Genomic DNA, 22013 nt, shown 5'->3' with positions numbered 1-22013 from the left:
TTTTACCATATCATATAGAGGCAGAAACATAAACCTTTTATCATAAGTAGACATAATTGCAAATTATTAAATCTTTCCAATATATATATAGTTTCGAATTTAACTTTAAATGAGTTGACTCATCACATGGGATGATGTCACTGAACAACAAAATGTAATATTGAATGATCCCCAATGATCCATTGCATCTCCTAAAACCATTTTCAACATACATCTGTAAAATGATAGTCTAGAAACTAAAGCTTTAGTTGTCTTCCTCTCAGGCTTCCATGTCTTCTCCCTGGATCTCCTCAATGTCCACCTCTTGAACATCAGACTGAGGCATCATCTTCACTGTCACTTTCCAACCCTGTTGAGGATGGCTCGTTGTTAGGCTCAGAAAGCCTGAAATTTGCCTTGATGGCCACCAATTTTTCAACCCTTGTATTGTTCAGCCTGTTGCGTGCTTTGGTGTGTGTGTTCCCAAACAAGCACCAGTTGCACTCTGAGGCGGCTGATGGTAGGATTTGCAGGATGATGGAGGCAACAGGGGAAAGAGCCTCAGATCCACAAAGTTGGCTGATGAGATATGTTGGCACGACTGCCATATTGCATCTCCATCCCAAAGCCCTTCCTTGGAAGTGTACTTCAACCAGACTCCCAAGAACCTTGCCCTCATCCAGGCCAAGGTGGTGAGACACGATAGTGATGACAACATAGGCCTTGTTGATCTCTGCTCCAGACAAGATGCTCTTGCCAGCATACTTGGGGTCCAACATGTATGCTGCGGCGTGTATGGGCTTCAGGCAGAAGTCTTCATGCGTTTTGATGTATTTCAGAACAGCAGTTTCCTCTGCTTGCAGCAATAGTGAAGTGGGCAGGGCAGTACGATTTTCTTCTCTTACATCTGCAAGCTGTCTGAACATCAGACAGGATGTCATTGATTCCCTCAATCCATGCAATGGCTACTGCTATAGGTTTCAGGAGTTTCAGGCTGCTTACCACTCTCATGATACCCTGATGAAGACAGGTTGGCTGTCGAAACGTTGGATATAAAATTTTTTGCATCTCTGCTCCTAGAGTGTGCGGCTCTCCCTTATTTTCAAGTTTTCTACTCCGCTAGCCAGCACCTCGCCTTAATAGGTGTGCATTTCTTTTTCTTCTAGATTGCTTACCACTCTCTCCCAAAATACATAATCCAGGAGGATCCTCCTGATGGGGCTGTCCATATCGGTAGACTGATATGGCCATTTCTTGGAGAGACTTCCTCCCCTCCAGTAGACTGTCAAACATGATGACAACACCACCCCAACGGGTGTTGCTGGGCTGCTTCAATGTGGTGCTCTTATTCTTCTCTATTTGCTTTGTGAGGTAGATTGCTGCCATAACTTGATGACCCTTCACATACCTAACCATTTCCTTGGCTCTCTTCTAGAGTGTATCCATTGTTTTCAGTGCCATGATGTCGTTGAGGAGCAGATTCCATGCATGAGCAACACAGCCAATAGGTGTGTTGTGAGGGTAGGACTCCTCCACTTTAGACCAAGCAGACTTTGTGTTCGCAGCATTGTCTGTCACCAGTGCCAATACCTTCTGTGTTCCAAGGTCATTGATGACTGCCTTCAGCTCATCTGCAATGTAGAGACTGGTGTGTCTCTCATCCCTTGTGTCTGTGCTCTTGTAGAATACTGGTTGAGGGGTGGAGATGATGTAGTTAATTATTCCTTGCCCACGATTATTCGACCACCCATCAGAGATGATTGCAATACAGTCTGCTTTCTCTATGATTTGCTTGACCGTTACTTGAACTCTGTTGAACTCTGCATCCAGCAAATGAGTAGATAAAGCATGTCTAGTTGGAGGGATGTAAGCTGGGCGAAGAACATTCAGAAATCTCTTCCAATACACATTGCCTGTGAGCATCAGAGGTGAACCAGTTGCATACACAGCTCGAGCAAGACATTCATCAGCATTTCTCTGACTACGTTCCTCCATTGAGTCAAAAGACTTCTGATTCCAGGAGGACCATGAGCTGTTGCTATCGATAAGGTGTCTGATTCATAATTTTCACCTCGAATAGAAGAGGTTTTTGTCAGAGGTTGCTTGTTGCATTCTTCACATATAATTTTGCACAGTATTTGCAACTGTACACAGCTTTTCCTTCCACATTAGCTACAGTAAAATGTCTCCACACATCAGATAGTGCTCATGTCATTTTCCTGTAAAGATTAGGAAAATAAAATGGGGGAAAAAAATACAATTCCATGTACAGATAAATAGTTAAGCAGTTAGATTAAACAACTCCTTTGTAAGATAAATGTTTTAAAATGAAAACTGTATGGAAACAGGTGGATTACCACTCCTCAGTTAGCAGGCTCAAGCAAGCTAAAACAGACATTATAGCAAAAACTAACTAGCAGAAATTGTTACCAAGTTAGACATGATTTAAACACATTTTGCTGTAGGCTACTATTTAGTAGTTAACAAACAATCATGTATGTCATATAAAATATATTCACCCCAACCAATATTGTAATCAAAACTTAGAAAGCATGTAGTTCTTGGCTCAGACAGTGTAGTAGTGTGGGCTCAATAGCATCTCAATACCGTCCCAGATCTTTAATCAGCTGTACATGTGATGGAAGAGTGCACTGCACATGTGATGGAAGAATGCATTGTGCATGCAGAGGGTTGCAATTCCATTGAATTGGGGATAGTTTAACCAGAATATGCCACAAGACTTAGAATTGCCTTATGTGTATCCCACAAAAAAGGTTCACTGTTATAAGCTAACTTTTTTTGACGAATTTAAGCAAAATTCCCCAAATCCCCGGGCTTACTTCCCATGGAAAATTTACGGAAATTTTCTGGAAAGTTTCCGACCCTTTGCAACCCTCTTCATAGCCTACTACACTATATAGCATTAGTAGTAGCAGTAGTAGCAGTAGCAGTAGTAGTGTAGCAGCAGCAGTAGCAGTAGCTATACTTTAAGTGAAGATGTAAACAGTGTTTTGAGTTGAGAGTGACAGAGACTCAGACAGATGAGATTCCTCTCCAGTGTTCTGCCTCTCTTCTGTCACTCAGCGTCAGCGTGCCACTGTAGGGGAGGATCTGAATTTCACACTCTGCTGGGGTGCCTAACAAGTACAACACTTAAAGACAAGGATGGAAATAGAGACTAGTGAGAGAGAATCATTAAAAGGATCAACATGTGTATTCATAAATTAATAAACAAACTGGGAAATACATGAATGGAAGGAACCAATAGCACATTTGCAAGTGAATATGTAACATAGTAAATGCATACAAATGGTGGCCATTCACCTTTTGTAGTGTAGTTCTATTGGGGCATTCGATAGGCCTAGCCAATTACACTGTGTTGCACTGTGGTATCTAATCCGAAATAAATTGTAGGTGGCAGACAAAAATCTTTTGACACTTAAGTTTCGGAAGTCACTCTCCGTGTACTGCTCCTTCCTGTAAGTTGATTGCAGCGCTCACATGGGCAGGACTTTGAATAATTCATCACTATGCAAAAAAATTGAAATCTATCTGAAGGGAAAATGACTGTGACCCTCTATGCAAAATGAGAGTGAGAGATTGAAGGCGAGAAAAGAAAGAGGAGAGAATGATAGGGGAGAGAAGGAGAGAGAAAAAAAACGCTTTACATAAAAGTCTGGAAATCACTGCCTTTGAAAAAATAACCATATGTTTCGGTGTGATACGGAATTAGGGCTGAATTCATGAATCTATTCAGGCACAATCAATGCAAGCGTGATCCATAAAAGATGACATAAATTTGACCTGTGAGCTGGGACTTCTGGGCTGCCCAGTGAGTCTGAGCCGAGTGGAGATGGCCATTTGGACTCTTTGAAGTCCTGATGGCTACTGATGGGACCTGGATCAGACCTTTGCCCCCAGCTGCATTAACCCCCCAAGCCCCAGCTACACTACGCCAACACTGAGTCAGCACAACCAGGCCTAAGCCTGCCTCCCTGCTTTTCTGGCTGGCTAGCTGTCATGTCCTGACCATAGTAAGTTGTTATTTTCTATGGTAGAGTAGGTCAGGGCGTGACAGGGGGTGTTTGTCCGTTTTTGTATTTCTATGTTTAGTTTATAGTTTTGTATTTCTAGGTTTTTTTTTTGGGCATGACCTCCAATTAGAGTCAGCCGGTTGTCATTGTCTCTAATTGGAGGTCATATTTAAGTTGATGTTTGTCCTACTTGTGTTTTGTGGGTGATTATATTTTGTGTGTAGTGTTTGTTCCTCCTGCGTCGTTGTTTTTTGTGTATTCAAGTATTTTTCGTGTATTGCATTTAGTTTCACAATAAATATATTATGTGGAACTACAAACACGCTGCATTTTGGTCCGATCCTTCAAACAGCCGTGACACTAGCTCCATGCATAATCTCCACACTTTACAGCTATGGGCTCAGCTCCCTTATTCAAACTTCAGGATTTGTTTACAGTGCATTTTATTATGTTCCCATACTATGGGATATCTTGACTTTCGAGGGCGTTAATGTTATGGTCTATGCTGGAGCAAATTGGCTATGAATTAAGGGGGCGCTGAGCACACTTATTGTTCTGTTTACTTCTCAATGTCCCTCTGTGTTTCACTACTGTCTCCCTCTCTGTCTGCTGCATACTGACCCACATCTATACTGAACAAAAATATAAATGCAACATGCAACAATTTGAACGATTATTCTAAGTTACAGTTCATATAAGGAAATTGAAATAAATACATTTGGCACTAATCTATGGATTTCACATGACTGGGCAGGAGTGCAGCCATGGTTGGGCCTGGGAGGGCATAGGACCACCCACTTGGGAGCCAGGTCCAGCCAATCAGAATTAGTTTTCCCCCAAAAGGCTTTATTACAGACATAAATACTCCTCAGTTTCATCAGCTGTCCGGGTGGCTGGTCTCAGACGATCCCGCAGGTAAGGGATGTGGAGATCCTGGGCTGGTGTGGTTTCAAGTGGTCTGCGGTTGTGAGGCTGGTTGGACGTATTGCCAAATTCTCTAAAATGACGTTGGAGGCGGCTTATGGTAGAGAAATGAACAATCAATTATCTGGCAACAGCTGTGGTGGACATTCATGCAGTCAGCATGCCAATTGCACGCTCCCTCAAAACTTGAGACATCTGTGGCATTGTGTTGTGTGAAAAAAAGCAAATTTTAGTGTCCCAGCACAAGTGCACCTGTGTAATGATCATGCTGTTTAATCAGCTTCTTGATATGCCATACCTGTCAGGTAGATGGATTATCTTGGCAAAGGATAAATGCTCACTAACAGGGATGTAAACAAATTTGAGAGAAATAAGCTTTTTGTGCGTATGGAAAATGTTATTTGAGATCTTATTTCAGCTCATGAAACATGGGGACCAACACTTTACATGTTCAGTATAGATCAAAATATTATGAATAGAAGATAGTCTGACACGCACACACACACACGGCATGACTGCTTTTGCCTGATTGTTTGAGGCAGCTGTTGTGGTGATGAAAAGAGGCGAGTCAGAAAGAGGATTAGCAAGGCTGTGAAAAAGCAGAGAATTATTGACAGAAAAGGGGGGATTTAGATTTAGCCTCTGGCCGTCCCAACAAGCTTCTCCACAGACAGACCCTCTTCTATGATGACTCAGTAAGACCCAGTAAGTTATTTTTAGATTTAGTCCCAAATGGCACCCTATTCCCTATTTAGTCCACTACTTTTGACCAGGGCTATGGTGCACTAAATATGGGATAGGCTGTAATTTGGGATGCAGTTAAGACTGACATTGCATTACTTTGGAAACTCACTGTCTGTCCTTACAGACCCCCTCACCAAGGGGGGGCATTTTCGATAAGGCCTTATCCCATCAGTGAAAATGATGTCAACCATTGGCAAAACTCATAAACTTATTGGCAAAACTCACAGGGTGATGGGACAAAATGAGTCCTATGATGAGCTAATATTACACTGTCAAACAGAGACGAATACTGCATAACTCTACATGGAGAAAATACCAAAACAAAAATCGAAATTCTAAATATATCCAAAAATCTGGTGATTAAAATAATTCCAGATTTGTATAAATCTTTGGTGATTAAAATAGGATGACATTAAGAATCCAGTGCACCAGTCCTGTAAGTCTATTTTAACTGCAGATGAGAAGAGTCAGCGACGTCAAATCAGTGGTTTAATCATATAAAGAATTGTACTGTACCATTTCAATGTGGGCAGAGAAAGCTTGATGGACACTAAGAAAGCTTTGTTGTAGAGCGTTTAACACAAAATTCGGGGAGGGGCCAGCTGAGTATAAGACTGTATCATCTCCATATAAATGGGTGAGAGAGTTTCCTACTGCCTGTGCTATGTTGTTGATGTAAATTGAGAAGAGCGTGGGGCCTAGGATTGAGCCTTGAGGTACTCCCTTGGTGACAGGCAGTGGCTGAGAAAGCAGATGTTCTGACTTTATACACAGCACTTTTTGCCGAGGGGTAGTTAGCAAACCTGGTCAAATGCCCCCTGGAGACACCTATACTCCTTATCACAACGTTGCTTAGAATCAATGGCAATGGTGACATTTAGGACCTTTAAGGTTGCAGTGACACATCCATAACCTGGGCGGAAACCAGATTGCATACCAGAGAGAATACTATAGACATCAAGAAAGCCAGTCAGTTGTTTACTGACTATGTTTTTCAACACTTTTGATAAACAGGGAAAGATAGAAATTGGGCTATAACAGTTAGGATCAGCTTGATCTCCCCTTTAAATGAAGGACACACCGTGGCTGCCTTCTAAGCAATAGGAACCTCCCCAGAGAGGGGAAACAGGTTAAAAAGGTCAGTGATAGGCTCTGTGATGATAGGGGCAGCAACCTTAAAGAATAAAGAATTTAAACCATCTGACCCAGATGTTTTTTTGGGGTCAAGTTTATGGAGCTCCTTTGGCACCTCAGACTCAGTGACCACTTGCAGGGAGAAACTGTGTAGCGGGGCAGGGGGAAAAGAGGGAGGAGCATCAGGGCTAGTCGCATTAGGAGGGCTGAGAGATAAGGATGTGTTGGACGGGCAAGGAGGCATGGCTTAGTCAAATAGGAATCCTGACTTAATGAAGTGATGGGGGAATGAGGGTTGCAGATTTGAAGCCCATCCCCTTCTAACACCTGTTTGGATGGAAGCGCTGCATCCCAAATAGCACCCGATCCCCTATAATGTGCATCAAAGGTAGTGCACTATATAGGGAAGAGGGTGCCATTTGGGATGTACACAGTGCCACCTCAGTGCTTAGCCCAGTACAAGTGATGTAATGAAGAGGGCCATAGCGGGAAGGGAAATGAGTCTGGGGGGCCCACGGGATCATAGAAAGAGATATAATTACAGTTTAAAGAGTCAATGGCAGTTTAATCAGCATGTCACATTTGTTCTGGGATTAGATGAAACTGAAACGTACACTCAGACACGAATGCATGCACACATCACTGTTCCGGCAGGTGACAGGTGGGCTTTAATCAGGGGGTGAGTGTTCGAGTGCATGGATGTGATTTCCCTGGCGATTCAGGGTATTGTGTGGGTCTGTCATTTCCACATTGTCTTCTCCCAGACATGGCGCATCAGACATCAGGGAGAGGAGTGCAGAGGAGGGCAGGGCAGAGGAGAGGAGAGGAGAGCAGAGGAGAGCAGAGGAGAGGAGAGGCACACTCAAGGAGCACTACTAATAGCCAGCATTGTCACAGCCAGATCCTCCCCATACCCCTGTCACAATCCCCTTCTCCCCCCACATTTCCTCTCCTTGTATCTAACATTTAATTAAAGGATGATTTCCCACTTTTAAGGCTGTTCCACACACCCTTCGCATATGCTTTCCTACTGATGAGGAATGTTGTACAGTATTTTATTGCCATGTCTTCTATTGAATGGCAGTTAGGTAATGGCAGTCTGCTTACTGCTCAAAACTAAAGAAGTCACAGCCTGTAGAAAATGGCACTTTCTTCTCTAAGGCTAGGCATTGACTGAGTCTGCATCTCAAATGGCATCATATTCCCTTTATAGGGAACTACTTTTGATCAGAACCCTGGTTAAATGTAGTGCACTAAATATGGATGGGGAGAGGAGACCACCATAGTCCCTGTGCCCAAGAACACTAAGGTAACCTGCCTAAATGACTACCTACCTATAGCACTCACGACAATAGCCATGAAATGCTTTGAAAGGCTGGTCATGGCTCACATCCGCACCATTATCCCAGAAACCCTAGACCCACTCCAATTTGCATACCGCACAAACAGATCCACAGATGATACAATCTCTATTGCACTCCATACTGCCCTTTCACACCTGGACAAAAGGAACAGCTATGTGAAAATGCTATTCATTGACAACAGCTCAGCGTTCAACACCATAGTGCCATCAAAGCTCATCACTAAGCTAAGGACCCTGGGACTAAACACCTCCCTCTGCAACTGGATCCTGGACTTCCTGACGGGCCACCCCCAGGTGGTATGGGTAGGTAGCTACACATCCGCCACACTGATCCTCAACACGGGGGCCCCTTAGGGGTGCGTGCTCAGTCCCCTCCTGTAATCCCTGTTCACTCATGACTGCACTGCCAGGCACGACTCCAACACCGTCATTAAGTTTGTTGATGACACAACAGTGGTAGGCCTGATCACCAACAGCGACGAGACACCATATAGGGAGGAGGTCAGAGATCTGACCGTGTGGTGCAAGGACCTCAACCTCTCCCTCAACGTGATCAAGACAAAGGAGATGATTGTGGACTACAGGAAAAGGAGGATCGAGCACGCCTCCATTCTCATCGACGGGGCTGTAGTGGAGCAGGTTGTGAGCTTCAAGTTCCTTGGCGTCCACATCATCAACAAACTAACATGGTCCAAGCACACCAACTGGCAACTGCTCAGCCTCCAACCACAAGACACTAGAGAGGGTAGTGCGTATGGCCCAGTGCATCACCGGGGCCAAGCTTCCTGCCATCCAGGACCTCCATACCAGGCGGTGTCAGAGGAAGGCCCTAAAAATTGTCAAAGACTCCAGCCACCTTAGTCATAGACTGTTCTCTCTGCTACCGCATGGCAAGCAGTACCGGAGCGCCAAGTCTAGGTCTATGAGGCTCCTAAATAGCTTCTACCTCCAAGCCATAAGACTCCTGAACAGCTAATCAAATGGCTACCCAGACTATTTGCATTGCCCCTCCCCCCTTTGGAACACTGCTGCTACTCTCTGTTATTATCTATGCATAGTCACTTTAATAACTCTAACTACATGTTAATATTACCTCTTACCTCGACACAGGTGCCCCCGCACAGTAACTCTGTACCGGTACCCCCTGTATATAGCCGCTATTGTTATTTACTGCTGCTCTTTAATCATTTGTCATTTGTATCTGTTACGTTTTTTTTGTGTTTTCTTAACTGATTCTTGGTTAAGGGCTTGTAAGTAAGCATTTCCCTGTAAGGTTGTATTCGGCGCATGTGACATGAAATTTGATTTGATTTTGATTTGATGACATTTGAGACTGAGTGCAGTTCCTCAAAGAGACCGCAGGACCCCTCAGCCAAATATATATTCAAGGAGCTCAAATAGGCTTAAAATGAAATGCTTGCTCTTATCTTCTCCTGTTTTTTGGGGTGGGGGGGCGGATTCCATGCATGTTCTGTCTTTCATGCTAGATCTCACGGCTTCCCAAAGGACCGCGTTTGGGATGAGAACTGAGACAGCGCAGGTTTGATTTTTTAGCGAAACTCATCTTAGCTGAATACGTTACAGCATTGAATGTCTCTCCAACCAAGCATTTCTGGTTTGAATGTGAAGTCTCTTATTTTCGTATTCCTTGAGCAGTGTAATTGCCTTAAAACAAAACTGTTATTTATTTGTTCTTCTATTTTTTTAATGTTCTCTCAACATTGTTTTTCTCTCTCTCCTGTTCTGTTTTTATTAAAGACCTGCTCGCTTGCATGGAGGACAACGGGCTTGGATTTAAGGACTGGCGAGACATTATGTGGAAGAGGATACAATAAAGTGGGTGAGTTAATTTATTAATCTGTTTTATAACTATACTGCAACCCAACCTCATGATGAAAACGTTCCCAGGGCACATTTTTGCAAGCAAGAGAACAGATGCACATTCTGATCTGAAGGTTGGGTTGCAGTTCCGATACTTTATAGCATAAGAGACACTGTTGATACAGTCCCAAAATGTTTTGCACGTCAGCAATCAAGATTTCAAGATATAGAACTTTCAAAATTGTGAAAGTGTCACAGTAGGATGCCGTTGGTATGTTTGCCATGATCAGGTCTGTCAAGGCTGGCCCCGACTGTCATCATTATTCAGACCAATACACAAGTTCTTTTCATTGAACTTTGACATTTCTGACAGAACATTGCATTAGACGGCAACAACCTTGCTGTAACCCCAGTCATGACACGCATGGACAGGAACACATTGGAGTGTGGGTGTCTGTCAGACCGGACAGAGAGGGAAAGATGGAGGAAGAGAAGAGAGAGGGGGAGGATAATGAAGGATAGAAGACGTCAGACATGGAGTGGGAAGCAGAGATGGAGATGGAGAGAGGGATGGGAAAGAGACTGGGGGAAAGAGTAAGATTGGGGCTGAATCAGCTATGTGCTCTTTGTGTCTGTCGCCTCAGCAGCTCTCCAGTAGCCATGACTTTTTTTTCCTACACGGTTCAGAACATTTAATGATATTTGGTGGCACACCAGATGTTGGCCCTGAGATTATAAGAGTTTATACTCCAAAGAAGGAAGGAAACGTGTTTGTTAGGAGATAAAAAGTGCTGAACTTGTTTACTCTCTGCCAGCCATATTCAAACCAACTCTGGCTATGCTGCAGAAGATTGAGAAGAGAGAAAATGCTCCATTCTGTGTGTTGTAGTATTGGTGTGTGGAACTTCCGAGGCCGTACTGTAGTGCTTGAATTGGGCCAGTACACACAGAGTACCTTTACCTCATATATTATACTGCTTGAGTACTGGTACCTTTTATAGAATAATGGCTTAAAAATATGATGAGCACTGGCACCAAAATAACATTTGTACAGACACCCAAAATGAGCATCTATTTCAGTCCACTTCAAGCACTGTGTGAGTGTCTGAATTGGAATGCATGATACAGCTGTAATCCTATGGGGTTGGCTGTGAGGCTTAAAACAGCTTTTAGGTAGCTAGCTGGAGAGTTTAGTGAGTTCAGAGAGGTAGAGTATGGTAAAGTAGGGACACAGCTGCCACCAGAACATACCTCTGGTTGCATCCCAAATGGCACCACATTAAATTTATATTGTATGACTTTTGACCAGGCTAGAGCAGACCAAGTAGTGCACTACTAAGGGAATAGGGTGCCATTTGCAACACCGCCAGATTAAACATTAGGCTAGCAACAGGACTCTGCAGTAGAGGAGAGTTACTGCTGTGTACTGTGTAGCTGGTAGATTCTGGTAAAGTGTTGGATGTAGTGCAAATTGTGTTTGGATGCATTTCGCCGGACAAAGTACTGGAGAAAAAAAATATATTCTGAAGAATCTTTAGTCCGATCATGAGTCCGTCAATTTGAGTGATGTTAAAAGTTGGAATATGTGTGACAATTCGGAACAGATGAAGATTTCAGAAAATTATAATATGAATACAATTCAAATGAATTTGGCTTAAGTACAAATATAGAGCCTCACAGTGGAGGTGTCATAATACCCATAAAACCTAGCGGTCAAACAGGATAATGTTTCCAATCTTTTTTCCATCATTCATTTTTCACATAGGGATTTTAGAAACCCTTAAAATAAGGGCTGTGTTCTGTGTAGGCGGTTCAGACATCTACTTTGTGCATGACACAAGTCATTTTTCCAACAATTGTTTACAGACAGATTATTTCACTTATAATTCACTGTATCACAATTCCAGTGGGTCAGAAGTTTACATACACTAAGTAGACTGTGCCTTTAAACAGCTTGGAAATTTCCAGAAAATTATGTCACGGCTTTAGAAGCTTCTGATTGGCTAATTGACATAATTTGAGTCAATCGGAGGTGTACCTGTGGATGTATTTCAAAGCCTACCTTCAAACTCAGTGCCTCTTTGCTTAACATCATGGGAAAATCAAAAGAAATCAGCCAAGGCCTCAAAAACAAAATTGTAGCCCTCCACAAGTCTGATTCATCCTTGGGAGCAATTTTCAAACGCCTGAAGGTACCATGTTCATCTGTACAAACAATTGTATGCAAGTATAAACACTATGGGACCACGCAGCCATCATACCGCTCAGGAAGGAGACGCGTTCTGTCTCCTAGAGATGAACGTAGTTTGGTGCGAAAAGTGCAAATCAATCCCAGAACAACAGCAAAGGACCTTGTGAAGATGCTGGTGGAAACAGGTACAAAAGTATCTCTATACAGAGTAAAACGAGTCCTATATCGACATAACCTGAAAGGCCGCTCAGCAAGGAAGAAGCCACTGCTCCAAAACTGCCATAAAAAGCCAGACTATGGTTTTGAAATGCACACTCGGACAAAGATCGTACTTTTTGGAGAAATGTCTTCTGGTCTGATGAAACAAAAATAGAACTGTTGAAGCCATAGTGACCATCGTTATGTTTGGAGGAAAAAGGGGGATGCTTGCAAGCCGAAGAACACCATCCCAACCGTGAAGCACAGGGGTGGCAGCATCATGTTGGGGGGGGGTGCTTTGTTGCAGGAGGTACTGGTGTACTTCATAAAATAGATGGCATCATGAGTCAGGAAAATTATGTGGATATATTGTAGCAACATCTCAAGACATCAGTCATGAAGTTAAAGCTTGGTCACAAATGGGTCTTCCAAATGGACAATGATTCCAAGCATACTTCTAAAGTTATGGCAAGTTTATTATTGACAATAGTATTATTGATATTACATGGTTATAAGATGATGCTAACCTATATAGCCTAGCCTATTGTTCTTAGCACAGCACCCGGTTTATTGCAACTTGTGATTTCCCAGTAAAGTTATTTTGAAATCTGGCAAGACAGTAGCATTTACGAAATGTTAAACTATAATTATTTGAATGACAATATTATAATTTACCAATGTTTTCGAATAGTAATTTTGTAAATTGTAACGTTGTTCACCGGAAGCATTTCAGAGAAGAAAAAAATCTGAATTTCACCGCTACTGTAAAATGCTGTTTTTGGATGTAAATATGAACTTGATGGAACAAAAAATGCATGTATTGTGTAACATAATGTCCTAGGAGTGTCATCTGAGGAAGATTGTCAAAGGTTAGTGCATAATTTTAGCTGGTTATCTGTTTTTGTTGACGCCTGTCTTTGAATTGACAAAACATTACACACAGCTATTTTCAATGTACTCTCCTAACATAACCTAACTTTATGCTTTCGCCGTAAAGCCTCTTTGAAATCGGACAATGTGGTTGGATTTAGGAGATTTTTATCTTTCAAATGGTGAGAAATAGTTGATTGTTTGAGAAATTGAAATTATTAGATTCTTGCAGTTTTGAATTTCCCGCCATGGTCACTTGACAATGAATCCCATTACCGGGATAAGATCCCCAAGAGGGTAGAATTCCACAAGCTTCCCACAATAAGTTGGGTGAATTTTGGCCCATTCCTCCTGAGAGAGCTGATGTAACTGAGTCAGGTTTTCAGTTCTGCCCACAAAAATTCAGTCTTGGGTTCATCAGTCCAGAGAATCTTGTTTCTCATGGTCTGAGAGTCCTTTAGGTGCCTTTTGGCAAACTACAAGCAGGCTGTCATGTGCCTTTTGCTGGGGAGTGGATTCCGTCTGGCCACTCTACCATAAAAGCCTGATTTGTTGGAGTGCTGCAGAGATGGTTGTCCTTCTGGAATTTTCTCCCATCTCCACAGAGGAACTCTGGAGCACAGTCAGAGTGACCATCGGGTTCTTGGTCACCTCACTGACCAAGGCCCTTCTCTCCGATTGCTCAGTTTGGCCGAGCAGCCAGCTCTAGGAAAAGTCTTTAAGATTGATGTATTTAAGATTGATGGAGCGACTGTGTTCTTGGGGACCTTCAATACATTTTGGGGACGCTTCCATAGATCTGTGCCTTGACAAAATCCTGTCTTGGAGCTCTACGGACAATTCCTTCGACCTCATGGCTTGGTTTTTGCTCTGACATGCTCTGTCAACTGTGGGACCTTATATAGACAGGTGTGTGCCTTTCCAAATAATGTCCAATCAATTGAATTTACCACAGGTGGACTCCAATCAAGTTGTAGAAACTTCTCAAGGATGATAAATGGAAACAGAATTACCTCAGCTCAATTTCGAGTGTCATAGCAAAGGGTCTGATATAAATATTCTTATATAAATAAGGTATTTCTGTTTTTTATTTTTAATAGATTTGCAAACATTTAAAAAAAAAACTGGGGTATTGTGTAGATTGATGAGGAAAAACATTTGTTTAATCAATTTTAGAATAAGGCTGTAATGTAACAAAATGTGGAAAAAGTCAGGGGGTCTGAGAACTTTCCGAATGCACTGTACATTGCTTGTTTTGTTACATTAACTGAAATTAGGCAAACTATTTGAATTTTAGCAACCATGAAATGGTGGAGCGAGTTCTACATATCACTCCTTTAAAAGTGATATGTTCCACTGCATTAAGAACATGAACACGTTAGTAGTCTAGGTAATTACTGTGAGTGGATGACATAAACTCCCTGCCCTACTCCAGCGTGTGTGTGTGTGTGTGTGTGTGCGTGCGTGCATGTGTGTGTGTGCGTGCGTGCTCCAATCATAACTCCAATCAGACCCCCTCTCACCTGCAGAGGGGGAAGGAAATAACTAGTGGGGATTAACAACTCACATCCTGTTGTAAATCAACGGAGAAGATCCAAGCCTGCGCTCTCCAAATTCAACAAAGGAATGTGCTTTGTCTCAACAGACCTTTTCCCGCTGAAACTCTAACACGTTCAAAAGCAAATTCTGGAACAATATTTCTAACATAGAATGTGGGGAATGGTTAGAAGTTATCTATAGAACACTAATGTCATTTTGTTTGTAATTTTGTGACGTCATTAAAAAATGTATAAAGTAAATACTGTAACTTAGAAAGTATACCCACTGCATATATGAAGTTTCCATACGATGCGTTGTGCATGTAATATGAAAAATGATTCAATTGTTTTTGTTAAGAGAGGGATGTGATTTGAGAAGTTATAAGAGATAATTGTTTTCCATGACTTTGCACAGTGAATAATCACCGCCCCGGAGTGAGGTCAGGGAGCGTGCCAGCCTGCTGAGCCGCCCATTTCGAGCAAAAGGTATAAATGATGGGTTAAGAAAAAAACACATTATGCAAGAAAAGTGTGAAGCAGCAGCAGCGCGTTTAAAATGGTTTGAACTTTGAATCTCAACACGAGGTGGAGACGATAAAATCACCTCCCGGACAATCACTGGTACAGCTGCTGAGCTGATCTAAAGAAAGTATCTTTGAAGGCGAATTTAACCCTTGTGTTGTCTTAAACTTCTTGGGGCTATGTGGGACGTTAGCGTGCCACCCGTGGCGCACCCTATCAACAGCAGGTGCATTTCAAGAGCGGCAAATTTGAAACCTAATAAATGTCAAAATTCAAATTTCTCAAACATACAACTAACTTACACCCTTTGAAAGATAAACATCTCCTTAATCTAACCACGTTGTCCGATTTCAAAAAGGTTTTACGGGGAAAGCATAAAGTTAGGTTATGTTAGGAGAGTACATTGACAATAGCTGTGTGTAATGTATTGTCGATTCAAAGACAGGCGTCACCAAAACCATAAAATCAGCTAAAATTATGCACTAACCTTTAACAATCTCCATCAGATGACACTCCTAGGACATTATGTTAGACAATGCATGCATTTTTAGTTCTATCAAGTTCATATTTATATCTAAAAACAGCGTTTTACTATGGCGTTGATGTTCAGGAAATTGTTTCCCTCCAATACCGGCAGTCAAGTCATCACAACAAAATAATTAATTAATATTAGAAAACATTGGTAAAATATTATATTGTCATTCAAAGAATTATAGATTTACATCTCTTGAACGCAATCGACTTGCCAGATTTAAAATTAACCTTACTGGGAAATCGCACTTTGCAATAATCTGAGCACTGCGCCCAGAAAAATACGCTTTGCGATACAGACTAACCGCCATGTTGGAGAGATCTAAAATCGAAAATACTATGTAAATAATCCATTACCTTTTGATTGTCTTCATCAGATGTCACTTCCAGGAATCCCAGGTCCATAACGAATGTAGTTTTGTTCAAAAAAGCTCGTCATTTATGTCCAAAAAGCTCTGTGTTGTTAGCACATGACCTAAGCCAGCCGGACTTCACTTCACGAACGGAAAAAAAATATTTACGTTCGTTCAAACATGTCAAACGTTGTATCGCATAAATCATTAGGGCCTTTTTTAACCAGAACATGAATCAAATTCAAGGCGGACCATTGGGTTCTCTTTTAAAACGTTTCGGAATGAGAGTACCCAACATGAACTCGTGCGCCAGGTGTCTAATGGGCCATCACCGTTCCAAGCCTCTTCTTCGGTCAGATCTCAGAGTAGAAGACTCAAAACACTTTGTAAAGGCTGGGGACATCTTGTGGAAGCAATAGGAAGTGCCAAAACATTCCTCAGCCCCTTTGTTTTTCAATGGTATAGGCTTAAAGTCAATTCAACACATCAGGTATCCACTTCCTGTCCGAATCTGTCTCAGGGTTTTGCCTGCCAAATGAGTTCTGTTATACTCACAGACACCATTCAAACAGTTTTAGAAACTTTAGGGTGTTTTCTATCCAAACCTGAACAATAATATGCATATTCTAGCTTCTGAGTTGGTGTAATAGGCAGTTAAAAATGGGCACATATTTTTTCAAAAAATTCTCAATACTGCCCCTTAGCCCAAACAGGTTAAGGGTGAAAAATGACCCACCACTATGTTTAACAGCAGAGAGAACCCCCTAAATTATATTTTTTCAACTTTACATTTTGTGACTTTTCCTTGAGTGACCCCAACATTAGAAAAAGTGAAACATTGCCTTTGTTCATATTTCCATGAAAGCTATACACCACCAGGGTACAAAGATTGTCTTAGGGTCATTTTTGACCCGGCAGTTAGAAAATATTTTACACACCACAAAAACCACAGACGCACACACACACACACCCAATGCGAAATTGAGATTATGTTCGCTACTGATTGAACTCAGACAAAGCTAAAATTGTCTTGTGCATCTGCAGCATCTCCCCTCCACGACCCCACACATGACTCAAATTCACAGACAAAATAAAAACAATTTCAGACAAAATAAACATTTCTTGAAGAAAGCATTGTTTACTAATGGGGAATGCAGTCAGAGGCTATAAAGGTGCTGCAGATGACAGTCCCCCCAGTTATCTCTTTGCCGAAGCCATGAGTGCACATTTCAGTGCCCAACAGCTCGTAGACCTGATTTTCTTTCAGATGTCCAGGAGGAACAAGAGAAGAATGATTTAGAAGAGGAGGTATCTGAAGAAGAAGATGGGGCAGACATCCCCCAAGCTGAAAGATACATTTTTGTCAAAGAACAGCAAAATAACAAGGTACTTGTCACCATATGACAACCAGGGCAGGATGGCAGCACAAAATGTCATAAGGATGACCCCAGGGCCCACAAGACATGCAGTTGCCCATGACCAGGACATCACCTCAACATTCTACATGTTCATCACACCAGCCATTGAAAAAATTATCCACCAGATGAAAAATATGGAGGGTTTCCGTAAATATGGAGACAACTGGAAAAGGATGGATGAGATTGACCTGCGTGCCTACATAGGACTGCTAATCTTAGCAGGTGTGTATAGGTCCCGAGGCGAGGCTACATGTAGTCTCTGGGATGCAGAGTGGAAGGGCAATTTCCGTGCCACGATGCCACTGAAAGTCTTTCACACTTTCTCAAGAATTCTACGATTTGATAACCGTGAGTCAAGACCTGCAAGACATGTGAAATACAAACTGGCGGCCATAGCAGAGGTCTGGGAGAAGTGGGTGGAGCGTTTGTCATACCTCTACAACCCTGGGCCTGAGGTAACAGTGGATGAGCAACTGGTTCCATTCAGAGGTACATTTCTATTTTCATATATGTAATGTAAGTGATTTTCACTGTTAATTGTATGATATATTGCTGTAATATCATTTATATGTATTAGTTTTTTGTGACACTGATAATAATTACTGATAGTAATCTCTTTTGTCAAAAGGTCGCTGTCCTTTCCGGTAGTATATGCCCAGCAAGCCAGCAAAGTATGGCATCAAGATATGGGTGGCCTGTGATGCACAATCCAGCTACGCTTGGAAGATGCAAGTCTACACAGGGAAGCCGACCAGTGGAGGCCCGGAGAAGAACCAGGGGATGCGGGTTGTGCTTAATGTGACAGATGAACTGAGGGGGCACAATGTCACGTGTGACAATTTCTTCGCTTCTTATGAACTCAGCCAGCAGCTCCTGAAGAGGAAGATCACCATGGTTGCCACAGTTAGAAAGAACAAGCATGAGCTCCCCACTGTACTCCTCACAACAAGGAGGAGAGAGGCCTTCTCATCAAAGTTTGCCTTCACCCCCACCACCACTCTGGTTTCTTACCTCCCAAAGAGGAATAAGAATGTGGTCCTCCTGAGCACACTGCACAAAAAGGCTGAGATCAGTGATTGTGAGGACAGGAAGCCAGCCATCATTCTGGACTACAACCACAACAAAGGAGGCATGGACAACCTGGGCAATGTGATTGGAACTTACAGCTGCAGAAGGATGACAGCCCGCTGGCCCCTGGGCATCTTCCATAACATCATTGATGTGTCCTCATACAATGCCTTCATGATATGGAACAAGAGCAACCCTACCTGGATGCCTGATAAGCGGAACAAGAGGAGGGTGTTCCTGGAGCAGCTTGGAAAGGCACTTGTAACCCCACACATTCAAAGAAGGGAGTGCCTCCCCTGCACAGCAGCCTCTGCAGCACCTGTGAAAGCTGTTCAGGGGGCTGAATCATGTCCTGATCCACCTGAGGCTGCAGCTGGGGCAGGCAAGAGGAGGAGATGCCAATTCTGCCCCCCAAAGAAGAACTGTAAAACAAATACTATGTGCTCCACATGTGAGAAATACATCTGCAAAGTCCATGAACACAGACTTGCATACTGTCCTACATGTGCTAATTAGAGTTGATTGATTTAAGTTCTTCATGTTTTTGTTTTGTATCTTTTATCTTATTTTATTCTTATTTATTGTTGTTGTTTATACACCTTGTGGGTGGAGGCAATGGTTAAAAAAATGGGAGAAGACTAGTATTTTGTAGTTGAATTTCTAATTGTACAGTATATAAGAATATACAGTGAGGGAAAAAAGTATTTCATCCCCTGCTGATTTTGTACGTTTGCCCACTGACAAGGAAATTATCAGTCTATAATTTTAATGGTAGGTTTATTTGAACAGTGAGAGACAGAATAACAACAAAGAAATCCAGAAAAACGCATGTCAAAAATGTTATAAATTGATTTGCATTTTTATGAGGGAAATAAGTATTTGACCCCCTCTCAATCAGAAAGATTTCTGGCTCCCAGGTGTCTTTTATACAGGTAATGAGCTGAGATTAGGAGCAAACTCTTAAAGGGAGTGCTCCTAATCTCAGTTTGTTACCTGTATAAAAGACACTTGTCCACAGAAGCAATCAATCAATCAGATTCCAAACTCTCCACCATGGCCAAGACCAAAGAGCTCTCCAAGGATGTCAGGGACAAGATTGTAGACCTACACAAGGCTGGAATGGGCTACAAGACCATCGCCAAGCAGTTTAGTGAGGTGACAACAGTTGGTGTGATTATTCGCAAATGGAAGAAACACAAAAGAACTGTCAATCTCTCTCGGCCTGGGGCAAGATCTCACCTCGTGGAGTTGCAATGATCATGAGAACGGTGAGGAATCAGCCCAGAACTACACGGGAGGATCTTGTCAATGATCTGAAGGCAGCTGGGACCATAGTCACCAAGAAAACAATTGGTAACACACTACGCCGTGAAGGACTGAAATCCTGCAGCGCCCGCAAGGTCCCCCTGCTCAAGAAAGCACATATACATGCCCGTCTGAAGTTTGCCAATGAACATCTGAATGATTCAGAGGACAATTGGGTGAAAGTGTTGTGGTCAGATAAGACCAAAATGGAGATCTTTGGCATCAACTCAACTCGCCGTGTTTGGAGGAGGAGGAATGCTGCCTATGACCCCAAGAATACCATCCCCACCGTCAAACATAGAGGTGGAAACATTATGCTTTGGGGGTGTTTTTCTGCTAAGGGGACAGGACAACTTCACCGCATCAAAGGGACGATTGCCGGGGCCATGTACCGTCAAATCTTGGGTGAGAACTTCCTTCCCTCAGCCAGGGCATTGAAAATGGGTCGTGGATGGGTATTCCAGCATGACAATGACCCAAAACACACGGCCAAGGCAATAAAGGAGTGGCTCAAGAAGAAGCACATTAAGGTCCTGGAGTGGCCTAGCCAGTCTCCAGACCTTAATCCCATAGAAAATCTGTGGAGGGAGCTGAAGGTTCGAGTTGCCAAACGTCAGCCTTGAAACCTTAATGACTTGGAGAAGATCTGCAAAGAGGAGTGGGACAAAATCCCTCCTGAGATGTGTGCAAACCTGGTGGCCAACTACAAGAAACGTCTGACCTCTGTGATTGCCAACAAGGGTTTTGTCACCAAGTACTAAGTCATGTTTTGCAGAGGGGTCAAATACTTATTTCCTTCATTAAAATGCAAATAATTTTATAACATTTTTGACATGCGTTTTTCTGGATTTTTTGGTTGTTATTCTGTCTCTCACTGTTCAAATAAACCTACCATTAAAATTGTAGACTGATCATTTCTTCGTCAGTGGGCACACGTACAAAATCAGCAGGGGATCAAATACTTTTTTTCCCTCACTGTATCACTATGTTGCCAAAAACGTTCAAGACTCTTATTGTTTCCCTTCAATAAAATGCATTCAAAACTACTTTCTGCACATTTCTGCTACTTTCTTAGGCTATAAAAGTGCTTTTTCTTGTTAAAAAAAATGTATGTTTACACCTATGCAGTACCTTTAGCAATAATAATAATAAACCTCTACTTCAGTAAAGCAAACAATTATGACTGGTGAGTTGTAATAAAAACGAGTGGTGTTGACTGATTAAATGCAGTCTTTCTGCATTGTGAAGAAGGAAAACCCAGATATTCACAAAGTTTGTGATGAATGACAGGTTGTTTCTTCATGCAAAATAGATTTGGGGTTTAAAATTCAATTTAGCTGCTTTATTTTATGGGTTTAGTGAAGGCGGGTAATTTTTTACCCTTAGGACAAGGGGAGTATACAGAATGTTAAGACTACACAAGGGTTAAGTAGGACCATCCTGTTGCTCTGCTCAAACCATCGTATTACGCTACGCTCATCACCCCACTGGGGAACCATCGATACGGCTGGCAAGCCTATCTTCAAAGAAGCATCTTCAAGAGCGAATGGAAGGGAAATCAATTCTGTAGTTCTGTTCAGGACTGCACGACAAGTCACCAGAAACCGGGCAACTACAAAGAAGGACAACAGTAGAAGAGTTGTTGGAACCATTTCAGACAATCAGAGCCTTACAAGCATGCCACGAAAAGGCCCAACCCCATTTCCAAGGCGGCCCCGTTCACCGAGAGATCCCAGGCATTTCACATAAATACATTCATGATTTCTGCTCAAAGCGGGCAGCGGTTCATGTGCAAAGTATATGGTTATTGTAGGTGAGAGTAGTTTCTGAATGTGGCAATGTTAAGTGTCTCTTTCTCTCTCTCCGTCTCTTATTTAACAAACATCCATGTTGTTGTCATTCCGCTAGGGACCTGTTTTCAGCGTATTACGTCTCCCATCAATAACCGGTGCAGACACTCTGTGTGTTTATCCTGTGTTCCCATTTAATTAGCTAGTAAATAAATAATTAAAACAATTTG

General features: G+C 42.3%; 1 protein-coding gene across 4 annotated transcripts in view; it reads left to right on the top strand.

Moving 5' to 3' along the window:
* The window catches only part of LOC115195826 (disks large-associated protein 1), a 315115-nt gene that overhangs the window by 79786 nt on the left and 213316 nt on the right, over positions 1-22013 (top strand). For 3 of the 4 annotated variants that reach the window (XM_029756117.1, XM_029756118.1, XM_029756119.1), the window contains exon 2: positions 9937-10018. The gene's annotated coding sequence lies outside the window, so the exon portion shown is untranslated. The remainder of the gene's footprint in view (positions 1-9936; positions 10019-22013) is intronic. The other variant, XM_029756116.1, reaches the window with a different exon arrangement.

The sequence above is a fragment of the Salmo trutta genome, chromosome 6 (genome assembly GCF_901001165.1).
Source record: "Salmo trutta chromosome 6, fSalTru1.1, whole genome shotgun sequence".
Taxonomy (NCBI): domain Eukaryota; kingdom Metazoa; phylum Chordata; class Actinopteri; order Salmoniformes; family Salmonidae; genus Salmo; species Salmo trutta.
The sequence above is the reverse complement of the archived record's forward strand: the minus strand, read 5'-3'. Positions and strand labels throughout refer to the sequence as shown.